Raw genomic sequence first — 13,544 nt, forward strand, 5'->3', positions numbered from 1 at the left:
AGACATATTCACGTTCCCCTGTTCAGGGAAGCCCAAAAAAACATGAGTTTTCTGGTTCGGATATGTCCCTGTGGAGTTGGCCCAGAGCATATCTCGCATATGTTAGGAACAATCCTATATACCATGAAAAGTGGAAATTGGAGATAGAGCTCAAATTCGAAAAAGAAAGACATATTCACATTCCCCGGTTCAGGGAAGCCCAAAAAACATGGGTTTCCTGGATCTGATGTGTCCCTGTGGAGTTGGCCCAGGGCATATCTCACATTTCTTAGGAAAAATCGCGTATACCATCAATAGTGCAAATTGCAAATAGAGCTCAAATTCGAAAAAGAAAGACATATTCACATTCCCTTGGGTCAGGGAAACCCAAAAAACATGAGTTTTCAGCATCTGATCTGTCCCTGTGGAGTTGCCCCAGAGCATATCTCGCAATTGTTAGGAAAAATTCCTTATACAATGAAAAGTGCAAATTGCAGATTGAACTCAAATTTGAAGAACAAACACATATTTATGTTCCCCCAGGTCTGGGAAGCCCTCCAAAAAGAGTTTTCTGGATCTGGTCTTTCCCTGTGGAGTTGGCCCAGGGCATATCTCGCATTTCTTAGGAAAAATCCCTTATACCATTAAAAGTGCAAATTGCAAATAGAGCTAAAATTCGAAAAAAAAGACATATTCATGTTCCCCCGGGTTAGGGAAACCCAAAAATACATGAGTTTCCTGGATCTGGTCTCTCCCTTTGGAGTTGGCCCAGGGCATATCTCACATTTCTTAGGAAAAATCCCTTGTACCATCAATAGTGCAAATTGCAGATAGAGGTCAAATTTGAAAAACAAAGACATATTCATGTGCACCCTGGTCAGGGAAACAAAAAAAAAACATGGGTTTCTGGGATCTGATCTGTCCCTGTGGAGTTGGCACAGGGCATAACTCACATTTGTTAGGAAAAATCCATGAAAAGTGGAAATTGGAGATAGAGCTCAAATTCGAAAAAGAAAGACATATTCACGTTCCCCGGTTCAGGGAAGCCCAAAAAAACATGAGTTTTCTGGTTCGGATATGTCCCTTTGGAGTTGGCCCAGAGCATATCTCGCATATGTTAGGAACAATCCTATATACCATGAAAAGTGGAAATTGCAGATAGAGCTCAAATTCGAAAAAAAAAGAGATATTCATATTCCCCTGGGTCAGGGAAACCCAAAAAACATGAGTTTTCGGCATCTGATCTATCCCTGTGGAGTTGGCCTAGAGCATATCTCGCATTTGTTAGGAAAAATCCCTTGTACCAACAATATTGAAAATTGCAGATAGAGGTCAAATTTGAAAAACAAAGACATATTCATGTGCCCCCTGGTCAGGGAAACAAAAAAAAAATGTGAGTTTCTGGGATCTGATCTGTCCCACAGGGTGTAACTCACATTTCTTAGGAAAAATCCATGAAAAGTGGAAATTGCAGATAGAGCTCAAATTCGAAAAACAAGCACATATTCATGTTCCCCTGGGTCAAGGAAGCCAGAAAAACTTGAGTTTTTGGGATCTGATCTTTCCCTTTGGAGTGGGCCCAGGGCATAACTCGCATTTCTTAGGAAAAATCACTTATACCATCAATAGTGCAAATTGCAGATAGAGCTCAAATTCAAAAAAGAAAGACATATTCACGTTCCCCGGTTCAGGGAAGCCCAAAAAACAAAAACCAAAAAAACCATGAGTTTCTGGGATCTGATCTTTCCCTGTGGAGTTGGCACAGGGCATAACTCACATTTGTTAGGAAAAATCCATGAAAAGTGGAAATTGGAGATAGAGCTCAAATTCGAAAAAGAAAGACATATTCACATTCCCCGGTTCAGGGAAGCCCAGAAAACATGAGTTTCCTGGATCTGATCTGTCCCTGTGGAGTTGGCCCAGGGCATATCTCACATTTCTTAGGAAAAATCACTTATACCATCAATAGTGCAAATTGCAGATAGTGGTCAAATTCGAAAAACAAAGGCATATTCATGTTCCCCCGGGTCTCGGAAACCCAAAAAAACATGAGTTTTTGGGACCTGATCTTTCCCTTTGGAGTTGGCCCAGGGCATAACTTGCATATGTTAGGAAAAATCCCATATACCATGAAAAGTGCAAATTACAGATAGAGCTCAAATTTGAAGAAGAAACACATATTTATGTTCCCGCAGGTCACGGAAACCCTCCAAAATAGAGTTTTCTGGATCTGGTCTGTCCCTTTGGAGTTGGCCCAACTCATATCTCGCATTTGTTAGGAAAAATCCATTATACCTTGAAAAGTGCACATAGGAGATAGAGCTCAAATTTGAAAAACAAACACATATTCATATTCCCCTGGGTCAGGGAAGCCCAAAAAACATGAATATTTAGGATCTGATCTGTCCCTTTGGAGATGGCCCGGGGTATAACTTTATTTTGTTAGGAAAAATTCCCTTATATGATGTAAAGTGAAAATTGGAGATAGAGCTCAAATTAAAAAAAAAGACATATTCATATTCCACTGGGTAAGGGAAACCCAAAAAAAATGAGTTTCCTGGATCTGATCTGTCTTTTTGGAGTTGGCCCAGGGCATATCTCGCATTTGTTAGGAAAAATCACTTATTCCATCAATAGTGCAAATTGCTGATAGAGCTCAAATTCGAAAAAGAAAGACATATTCATATTCCCCTGGGTCAGGGAAACCCAAAAAACATGAGTTTTCAGCATCTGATCTGTCCCTGTGGAGTTGGCCCAGAGCATATCTCGCATTTGTTAGGAAAAATTCCTTATACAATGAAAAGTGCAAATTGCAGATTGAACTCAAATTTGAAGAACAAACACATATTTATGTTCCCCCAGGTCTGGGAAGCCCTCCTAAAAGAGTTTTCTGGATCTGGTCTGTCCCTGTGGAGTTGGCCCAGGGCATATCTCGCATTTGTTAGGAAAAATCCCTTATACCATGAAAAGTGCAAATTGCAAATAGAGCTAAAATTCGAAAAACAAAGACATATTCATGTTCCCCCGGGTTAGGGAAACCCAAAAATACATGAGTTTCCTGGATCTGGTCTCTCCCTTTGGAGTTGGCCCAACTCATATCTCGCATTTGTTAGGAAAAATCCATTATAGCTTGAAAAGTGCACATAGGAGATAGAGCTCAAATTCGAAAAACAAACACATATTCATATTCCCCTGGGTCAGGGAAGCCCAAAAAACATGAATATTTAGGATCTGATCTGTCCCTTTGGAGATGGCCCGGGGTATAACTTTATTTTGTTAGGAAAAATTCCCTTATATGATGTAAAGTGAAAATTGGAGATAGAGCTCAAATTCCAAAAAAAACAAAACATATTCATATTCCCCTGGGTAAGGGAAACAACAAAAAAATGAGTTTCCGGGATCTGACCTTTCTTTTTGGAGTTGGCCCAGGGCATATCTCGCATTTGTTAGGAAAAATCACTTATTCCATCAATAGTGCAAATTGCTGATAGAGCTCAAATTCGAAAAAGAAAGACATATTCATATTCCCCTGAGTCAGGGAAACCCAAAAAACCCAGCATCTGATCTGTCCCTGTGGAGTTGGCCCAGAGCATATCTCGCATTTGTTAGGAAAAATTCCTTATACAATCAAAAGTGCAAATTGCAGATTGAACTCAAATTTGAAGAACAAACACATATTTATGTTCCCCCGGGTCTGTGAAGCCCTCCAAAAAGAGTTTTCTGGATCTGGTCTGTCCCTGTGGAAAAATCCCATATACCATGAAAAGTGCAAATTACAGATAGAGCTCAAATTTGAAGAAGAAACACATATTTATGTTCCCCCAGGTCAGGGAAACCCTCCAAAAAAAGAGTTTTCTGGATCTGGTCTCTCCCTTTGGAGTTGGCCCAACTGATACCTCGCATTTGTTAGGAAAAATCCATTATACCATAAAAATAGGAGACAGAGATCAAATTCGAAAAACAAAGACAAATTCATGTTCCCCCGGATTAGGGAACCCCCAAAAAACATGAGTTTTTGGGATCTGATCTGTCCCTGTGGAGTTGGCCCTCGGCATATCTCGCATTTGTTTGGAAAAATCCCATGTACCATGAAAAGTGCAAATTCCCCCGGGTCAGGGAAGCCCAAAGAACATGAGTTTCCTGGATCTGATCTGTCCCTGTGGAGTTGGCCAAGGGCATATCTCACATTTCTTAGGAAAAATCACTTATACCATCAATAGTGCAAATTGCAGATAGAGCTCAAATTCGAAAAAGAAAGACATATTCACGTTCCCCGGTTCAGGGAAGCCCAAAAAACATGAGTTTTATAGATCGGATATGTCCCTGTGGAGTTGGCCCAGAGCATATCTCGCATATGTTAGGAAAAATCCCATATACCATGAAAGGTGGAAATTGGAGATAGAGCTCAAATTCGAAAAAGAAAGACATATTCACATTTCCTGGTTCAGGGAAGCCCAAAAAACATGGGTTTCCTGGATCTGATGTGTACCTGTGGAGTTGGCCCAGGGCATATCTCACATTTCTTAGGAAAAATCACGTATACCATCAATAGTGCAAATTGCAGATAGAGCTCAAATTCGAAAAAGAAAGACATATTCATATTCCCCTGGGTCAGGGAAACCCAAAAAACATGAGTTTTCGGCATCTGATCTGTCCCTGTGGAGTTGGCCCGGAGCATATCTCGCATTTGTTAGGAAAAATTCCTTATACAATGAAAAGTGCAAATTGCAGATTGAACTCAAATTTGAAGAACAAACACATATTTATCTTCCCCCAGGTCTGGGAAGCCCTCCAAAGAGAGTTTTCTGGATCTGGTCTGTCCCTGTGGAGTTGGCCCAGGGCATATCTCGCATTTGTTAGGAAAAATCCCTTATACCATGAAAAGTGCAAATTGCAAATAGAGCTAAAATTCGAAAAACAAAGACATATTCATGTTCCCCCGGGTTAGGGAAACCCAAAAATACATGAGTTTCCTGGATCTGGTCTCTCCCTTTGGAGTTGGCCCAACTCATATCTCGCATTTGTTAGGAAAAATTCATTATAGCTTGAAAAGTGCACATAGGAGATAGAGCTCAAATTCGAAAAACAAACACATATTCATATTCCCCTGGGTCAGGGAAGCCCAAAAAACATGAATATTTAGGATCTGATCTGTCCCTTTGGAGATGGCCCGGGGTATAACTTTATTTTGTTAGGAAAAAATTCCCTTATATGATGTAAAGTGAAAATTGGAGATAGAGCTCAAATTAAAAAAAAAAAACATATTCATATTCCCCTGGGTAAGGGAAACCCCAAGAAAATGAGTTTCCGGGATCTGACCTGTCTTTTTGGAGTTGGCCCAGGGCATATCTCGCATTTGTTAGGAAAAATCACTTATTCCATCAATAGTGCAAATTGCTGATAGAGCTCAAATTCGAAAAAGAAAGACATATTCATATTCCCCTGGGTCAAGGAAACCCAAAAAACCCAGCATCTGATCTGTCCCTGTGGAGTTGGCCCAGAGCATATCTCGCATTTGTTAGGAAAAATTCCTTATACAATCAAAAGTGCAAATTGCAGATTGAACTCAAATTTAAAGAACAAACACATATTTATGTTCCCCCGGGTCTGGGAAGCCCTCCAAAAAGAGTTTTCTGGATCTGGTCTGTCCCTGTGGAAAAATCCCATATACCATGAAAAGTGCAAATTACAGATAGAGCTCAAATTTGAAGAAGAAACACATATTTATGTTCCCCCAGGTCAGGGAAACCCTCCAAAAAAAGAGTTTTCTGGATCTGGTCTCTCCCTTTGGAGTTGGCCCAACTGATACCTCGCATTTGTTAGGAAAAATCCATTATACCATAAAAATAGGAGACAGAGAACAAATTCGAAAAACAAAGACAAATTCATGTTCCCCCGGGTTAGGGAAACCCCAAAAAACATTAGTTTTTGGGATCTGATCTGTCCCTGTGGAGTTGGCCCTCGGCATATCTCGCATTTGTTTGGAAAAATCCCATGTACCATGAAAAGTGCAAATTCCCCCGGGTCAGGGAAGCCCAAAGAACAGGGATCTGATCTGTCCCTGTGGAGTTGGCCAAGGGCATATCTCACATTTCTTAGGAAAAATCACGTATACCATCAATAGTGCAAATTGCAGATAGAGCTCAAATTCGAAAAAGAAAGACATATTCACATTCCCCCGGGTTAGGGAAACCCAAAAATACATGAGTTTCCTGGATCTGGTCTCTCCCTTTGGAGTTGGCCCAGGGCATATCTCACATTTCTTAGGAAAAATCCCTTGTACCATCAATAGTGCAAATTGCAGATAGAGGTCAAATTTGAAAAACAAAGACATATTCATGTGCCCCCTGGTCAGGGAAACCAAAAAAACATGAGTTTCTGGGATCTGATCTGTCCCTGTGGAGTTGGCACAGGGCATAACTCACATTTGTTAGGAAAAATCCATGAAAAGTGGAAATTGGAGATAGAGCTCAAATTCGAAAAAGAAAGACATATTCACGTTCCCCGGTTCAGGGAAGCCCAAAAAAACATGAGTTTTCTGGTTCGGATATGTCCCTGTGGAGTTGGCCCAGAGCATATCTCGCATATCTTAGGAAAAATCCTATATACCATGAAAAGTGGAAATTGGAGATAGAGCTCAAATTCGAAAAACAAAGACATATTCATGTTCCCCCGGGTCACGGAAACCCAAAAAAACATGAGTTTTTGGGACCTGATCTTTCCCTGTGCAGTTGGCGCATGGCATATCTTGCATTTGTTAGGAAAAATCCCATATACCATGAAAAGTGAAAATTGAAAATAGAGCTCAAATTCGAAAAACAAGCACATATTCATGTTCCAATAGGTCAGGGAAGCCCAAAAAAGTTGAGTTTTTGGAATCTGATCTGTCTTTTTGGACTTGGCCCCGGGCATATCTCGCATTTGTTAGGAAAAATCTCTTATTCCATCAATAGTGCAAATTGCTGATAGAGCTCAAATTCAAAAAAGAAAGACATATTCATGCTCCCCTAGGTCGAGGAAAAAAAACAACACATTAGTTTCCTTGATCTGATCTGTTCCTCTGGAGTTGGCCCAGGGCATATCTCACATTTCTTAGGAAAAATCCCTTATACCATCAATATTGCAAATTGCAGATAGAGGTCAAATTCGTAAAAGAAAGACATATTCACGTTCCCCGGTTCAGGGAAGCCCAAAAAACATGAGTTTTATGGTTCGGATATGTCCCTGTGGAGTTGGCCCAGAGCATATCTCGCATATGTTAGGAAAAATCCCATATACCATGAAAAGTGCAAATTACAGATAGAGCTCAAATTTGAAGAAGAAACACATATTTATGTTCCCCCAGGTCAGGGAAACCCTCCAAAAAAAGAGTTTTCTGGATCTGGTCTCTCCCTTTGGAGTTGGCCCAACTGATACCTCGCATTTGTTAGGAAAAATGCATTATACCATAAAAATAGGAGACAGAGATCAAATTCGAAAAACAAAGACAAATTCATGTTCCCCCAGGTTAGGGAAACCCCAAAAAACATGAGTTTTTGGGATCTGATCTGTCCCTGTGGAATTCGCCCTCGGCATAGCTCGCATTTGTTTGGAAAAATTCCATATACCATGAAAAGTGCAAATTGCAGATAGAGCTCAAATTTGTATAACAATCACATATTTATGTTCCCCCGGGTCAGGGAAAAACTGCAAAAAAAGTGTTTCCTGGATCTGGTCTCTCCCTTTGGAGTTGGCCCAGCTCATATCTCGCATTTGTTAGGAAAAATCCATTATACCATAAAAATAGGAGACAGAGTTGAAATTCGAAAAACAAAGACAAATTCATGTTCCCCCGGGTCAGGGAAACCCAAAAAAACATGAGTTTCCTGGATCTGATCTGTCCCTGTGGAGTTGGCCCAGAGCATATCTCGCATATGTTAGGAACAATCCTATATACCATGAAAAGTGGAAATTGGAGATAGAGCTCAAATTCGAAAAAGAAAGACATATTCACATTCCCCGGTTCAGGGAAGCCCAAAAAACATGGGTTTCCTGGATCTGATCTTTCCCTGTGGAGTTGGCCCAGGGCATAACTCGCATATGTTAGGAAAAATCCCATATACCATGAAAAGTGCAAATTACAGATAGAGCTCAAATGTGAAGAAGAAACACATATTTATGTTCCCGCAGGTCACGGAACCCCTCCAAAATAGAGTTTTCTGGATCTGGTCTCTCCCTTTGGAGTTGGCCCAACTCATATCTCGCATTTGTTAGGAAAAATCCATTATACCTTGAAAAGTGCACATAGGAGATAGAACTCAAATTCGAAAAACAAACACATATTCATATTCCCCTACGTCAGGGAAGCCCAAAAAACATGAATATTTAGGATCTGATGTGTCCCTTTCGACTTGGCCCAGGGTATAACTCGCATTTGTTAGGAAAAATCCATTATACCATCAATATTGAAAATTGCAGATAGAGGTCAAATTCGAAAAACAAAGACATATTCATGTTCGGGACCTGATCTTTCCCTGTGCAGTTGGCGCATGGCATATCTTTGTTAGGAAAAATCCCATATTTGATGAAAAGTGAAAATTGGAGATAGAGCTCAAATTAAAAAAAAAAAAATTCCTATTCCCCTGGGTCAGGGAAGCCCAAAAAACATGAGTTTCCTGGATCTTATCTGTCCCTGTGGAGTTGGCCAAGGGCATATCTCACATTTCTTAGGAAAAATCACTTATACCATCAATAGTGCAAATTGCAGATAGAGCTCAAATTCGAAAAAGAAAGACATATTCATATTCCCCTGGGTCAGGGAAACCCAAAAAACATGAGTTTTCGGCATCTGATCTATCCCTGTGGTGTTGGCCTAGAGCATATCTCGCATTTGTTAGGAAAAATCCCTTGTACCAACAATATTGAAAATTGCAGATAGAGGTCAAATTTGAAAAACAAAGACATATTCATGTGCCCCCTGGTCAGGGAAACGAAAAAAAAATGTGAGTGTCTGGGATCTGATCTGTCCCACAACTCACATTTGTTAGGAAATGTGCAACTTACATTTGTTAGGAAAAATCCATGAAAAGTGGAAATTGGAGATAGAGCTCAAATTCGAAAAACAAAGACATATTCATGTTCCCCTGGGTCAAGGAAGCCAGAAAAACTTGAGTTTTTGGGATCTGATCTTTCCCTTTGGAGTGGGCCCAGGGCATAACTCGCATTTCTTAGGAAAAATCACTTATATCATCAATAGTGCAAATTGCAGATAGAGCTCAAATTCGAAAAAGAAAGACATATTCACATTCCCCGGTTCAGGGAAGCCCAAAAAACAAAAACCAAAAAAACCATGAGTTTCTGGGATCTGATCTTTCCCTGTGGAGTTGGCACAGGGCATAACTCACATTTCTTAGGAAAAATCACTTATACCATCAATCGTGCAAATTGCAGATAGAGCTCAAATTCAAAAAAGAAAGACATATTCATATTCCCCCAAGTCAGGGAAAACAAAAAAAAAACATTAGTTTCCTTGATCTGAAATGTCCCTGTGGAGTTGGCCCAGGGCATATCTCACATTTCTTAGGAAAAATCCCTTATACCATAAAAAAAGAAAGACATATTCTTGTTCGGGAACTGATCTTTCCCTGTGCAGTTGGCGCATGGCATATCTTGCATTTGTTAGGAAAAATCCCATAAACCATGAAAAGTGCAAATTACAGATAGAGCTCAAATTTGAAGAAGAAACACATATTTATGTTCCCGCAGGTCACGGAACCCCTCCAAAATAGAGTTTTCTTGATCTGGTCTCTCCCTTTGGAGTTGGCCCAACTCATATCTCGCATTTGTTAGGAAAAATCCATTATACCTTGAAAAGTGCACATAGGAGATAGAGCTCAAATTCGAAAAACAAACACATATTCATATTCCCCTACATCAGGGAAGCCCAAAAAACATGAATATTTAGGATCTGATGTGTCCCTTTCGACTTGGCCCAGGGTATAACACGCATTTGTTAGGAAAAATCCATTATACCATCAATGTTGAAAATTGCAGATAGAGGTCAAATTCGAAAAACAAAGACATATTCATGTTCGGGACCTGATCTTTCCTTGTGCAGTTGGCGCATGGCATATCTTTGTTAGGAAAAATCCCATATTTGATGAAAAGTGAAAATTGGAGATAGAGCTCAAATTTAAAAAAAAAGACATATTCCTATTCCCCTGGGTCAGGGAAGCCCAAAAAACATGAGTTTCCTGGATCTTATCTGTCCCTGTGGAGTTGGCCAAGGGCATATCTCACATTTCTTAGGAAAAATCACTTATACCATCAATAGTGCAAATTGCAGATAGAGCTCAAATTCGAAAAAGAAAGACATATTCATATTCCCCCGGGTTAGGGAAACCCAAAAATACATGAGTTTCCTGGATCTGGTCTCTCCCTTTGGAGTTGGCCCAGGGCATATCTCACATTTCTTAGGAAAAATCCCTTGTACCATCAATAGTACAAATTGCAGATAGAGGTCAAATTTGAAAAACAAAGACATATTCATGTGCACCCTGGTCAGGGAAACAAAAAACAAACAAACATGGGTTTCTGGGATCTGATCTGTCCCTGTGGAGTTGGCACAGGGCATAACTCACATTTGTTAGGAAAAATCCATGAAAAGTGGAAATTGGAGATAGAGCTCAAATTCGAAAAAGAAAGACATATTCACGTTCCCCGGTTCAGGGAAGCCCAAAAAAACATGAGTTTTCTGGTTCGGATATGTCCCTTTGGAGTTGGCCCAGAGCATATCTCGCATATGTTAGGAACAATCCTATATACCATGAAAAGTGGAAATTGGAGATATAGCTCAAATTCGAAAAAGAAAGACATATTCACATTCCCCGGTTCAGGGAAGCCCAAAAAACATGGGTTTCCTGGATCTGATGTGTCCCTGTGGAGTTGGCCCAGGGCATATCTCACATTTCTTAGGAAAAATCACTTATACCATCAATAGTGCAAATTGTAGATAGAGCTCAAATTCGAAAAAGAAAGACATATTCATATTCCACTGGGTCAGGGAAACCCAAAAAACATGAGTTTTCAGCATCTGATCTGTCCGTGTGGAGTTGGCCCAGAGCATATCTCGCATTTGTTAGGAAAAATTCCTTATACAATGAAAAGTGCAAATTGCAGATTGAACTCAAATTTGAAGAACAAACACATATTTATGTTCCCCAAGGTCTGGGAAGCCCTCCAAAAAGAGTTTTCTGGATCTGGTCTTTCCCTGTGGAGTTGGCCCAGGGCATATCTCGCATTTGTTAGGAAAAATCCCTTATACCATGAAAAGTGCAAATTGCAAATAGAGCAAAAATTAGAAAAACAAAAACATATTCATGTCCCCCCGGGTTAGGGAAACCCAAAAATACATGAGTTTCCTGGATCTGGTCTCTCCCTTTGGAGTTGGCCCAGGGCATATCTCACATTTCTTAGGAAAAATCCCTTGTACCATCAATAGTGCAAATTGCAGATAGAGGTCAAATTTGAAAAACAAAGACATATTCATGTGCACCCTGGTCAGGGAAACAAAAAAAAAACATGGGTTTCTGGGATCTGATCTGTCCCTGTGGAGTTGGCACAGGGCATAACTCACATTTGTTAGGAAAAATCCATGAAAAGTGGAAATTGGAGATAGAGCTCAAATTCGAAAAAGAAAGACATATTCACATTCCCCGGTTCAGGGAAACCCAAAAAACATGAGTTTTCAGCATCTGATCTGTCCCTGTGGAGTTGGCCGAGAGCATATCTCGCATTTGTTAGGAAAAATTCCTTATACAATGAAAAGTGCAAATTGCAGATTGAACTCAAATTTGAAGAACAAACACATATTTATGTTCCCCCAGGTCTGGGAAGCCCTCCAAAAAGAGTTTTCTGGATCTGGTCTGTCCCTGTGGAGTTGGCCCAGGGCATATCTCGCATTTGTTAGGAAAAATCCCTTATACCATGAAAAGTGCAAATTGCAAATAGAGCTAAAATTCGAAAAACAAAGACATATTCATGTTCCCCCGGGTTAGGGAAAGCCAAAAATACATGAGTTTCCTGGATCTGGTCTCTCCCTTTGGAGTTGGCCCAACTCATATCTCGCATTTGTTAGGAAAAATCCATTATAGCTTGAAAAGTGCACATAGGAGATAGAGCTCAAATTCGAAAAACAAACACATATTCATATTCCCCTGGGTCAGGGAAGCCCAAAAAACATGAATATTTAGGATCTGATCTGTCCCTTTGGAGATGGCCCGGGGTATAACTTTATTTTGTTAGGAAAAATTCCCTTATATGATGTAAAGTGAAAATTGGAGATAGAGCTCAAATTCAAAAAAAAAATATTCATATTCCCCTGGGTAAGGGAAACAACAAAAAAATGAGTTTCCGGGATCTGCCCTGTCTTTTTGGAGTTGGCCCAGGGCATATCTCGCATTTGTTAGGAAAAATCACTTATTCCATCAATAGTGCAAATTGCGGATAGAGCTCAAATTCGAAAAAGAAAGACATATTCATATTCCCCTGAGTCAGGGAAACCCAAAAAACCCAGCATCTGATCTGTCCCTGTGGTGTTGGCCCAGAGCATATCTCGCATTTGTTAGGAAAAATTCCTTATACAATCAAAAGTGCAAATTGCAGATTGAACTCAACTTTGAAGAACAAACACATATTTATGTTCCCCCGGGTCTGTGAAGCCCTCCAAAAAGAGTTTTCTGGATCTGGTCTGTCCCTGTGGAAAAATCCCATATACCATGAAAAGTGCAAATTACAGATAGAGCTCAAATTTGAAGAATAAACACATATTTATGTTCCCCCAGGTCACGGAAACCCTCCAAAATAGAGTTTTCTGGATCTGGTCTGTCCCTTTGGAGTTGGCCCAAGTCATATCTCGCATTTGTTAGGAAAAATCCATTATACCTTGAAAAGTGCACATAGGAGATAGAGCTCAAATTTGAAAAACAAACACATATTCATATTCCCCTGGGTCAGGGAAGCCCAAAAAACATGAATATTTAGGATCTGATCTGTCCCTTTGGAGATGGCCCGGGGTATAACTTTATTTTGTTAGGAAAAATTCCCTTATATGATGTAAAGTGAAAATTGGAGATAGAGTTCAAATTAAAAAAAAAAGACATATTCATATTCCACTGGGTAAGGGAAACCCAAAAAAAATGAGTTTCCTGGATCTGATCTGTCTTTTTGGAGTTGGCCCAGGGCATATCTCACATTTCTTAGGAAAAATCACGTATACCATCAATAGTGCAAATTGCTGATAGAGCTCAAATTCGAAAAAGAAAGACATATTCATATTCCCCTGGGTCAGGGAAACCCAAAAAACCCAGCATCTGATCTGTCCCTGTGGAGTTGTCCAAGAACATATGTCGCATTTGTTAGGAAAAATTCCTTATACAATCAAAAGTGCAAATTGCAGATTGAACTCAAATTCAAAAAACAAAGACATATTCATGTTCCCCCCGGTTAGGGAAACCCAAAAATACATGAGTTTTCTGGATCTTATCTGTCCCTGTGCAGTTGGCCCAGGACATATCTCGCATTTGTTT

The sequence above is a fragment of the Vipera ursinii genome, assembly GCF_947247035.1.
Source record: "Vipera ursinii genome assembly, chromosome: W".
Taxonomy (NCBI): domain Eukaryota; kingdom Metazoa; phylum Chordata; class Lepidosauria; order Squamata; family Viperidae; genus Vipera; species Vipera ursinii.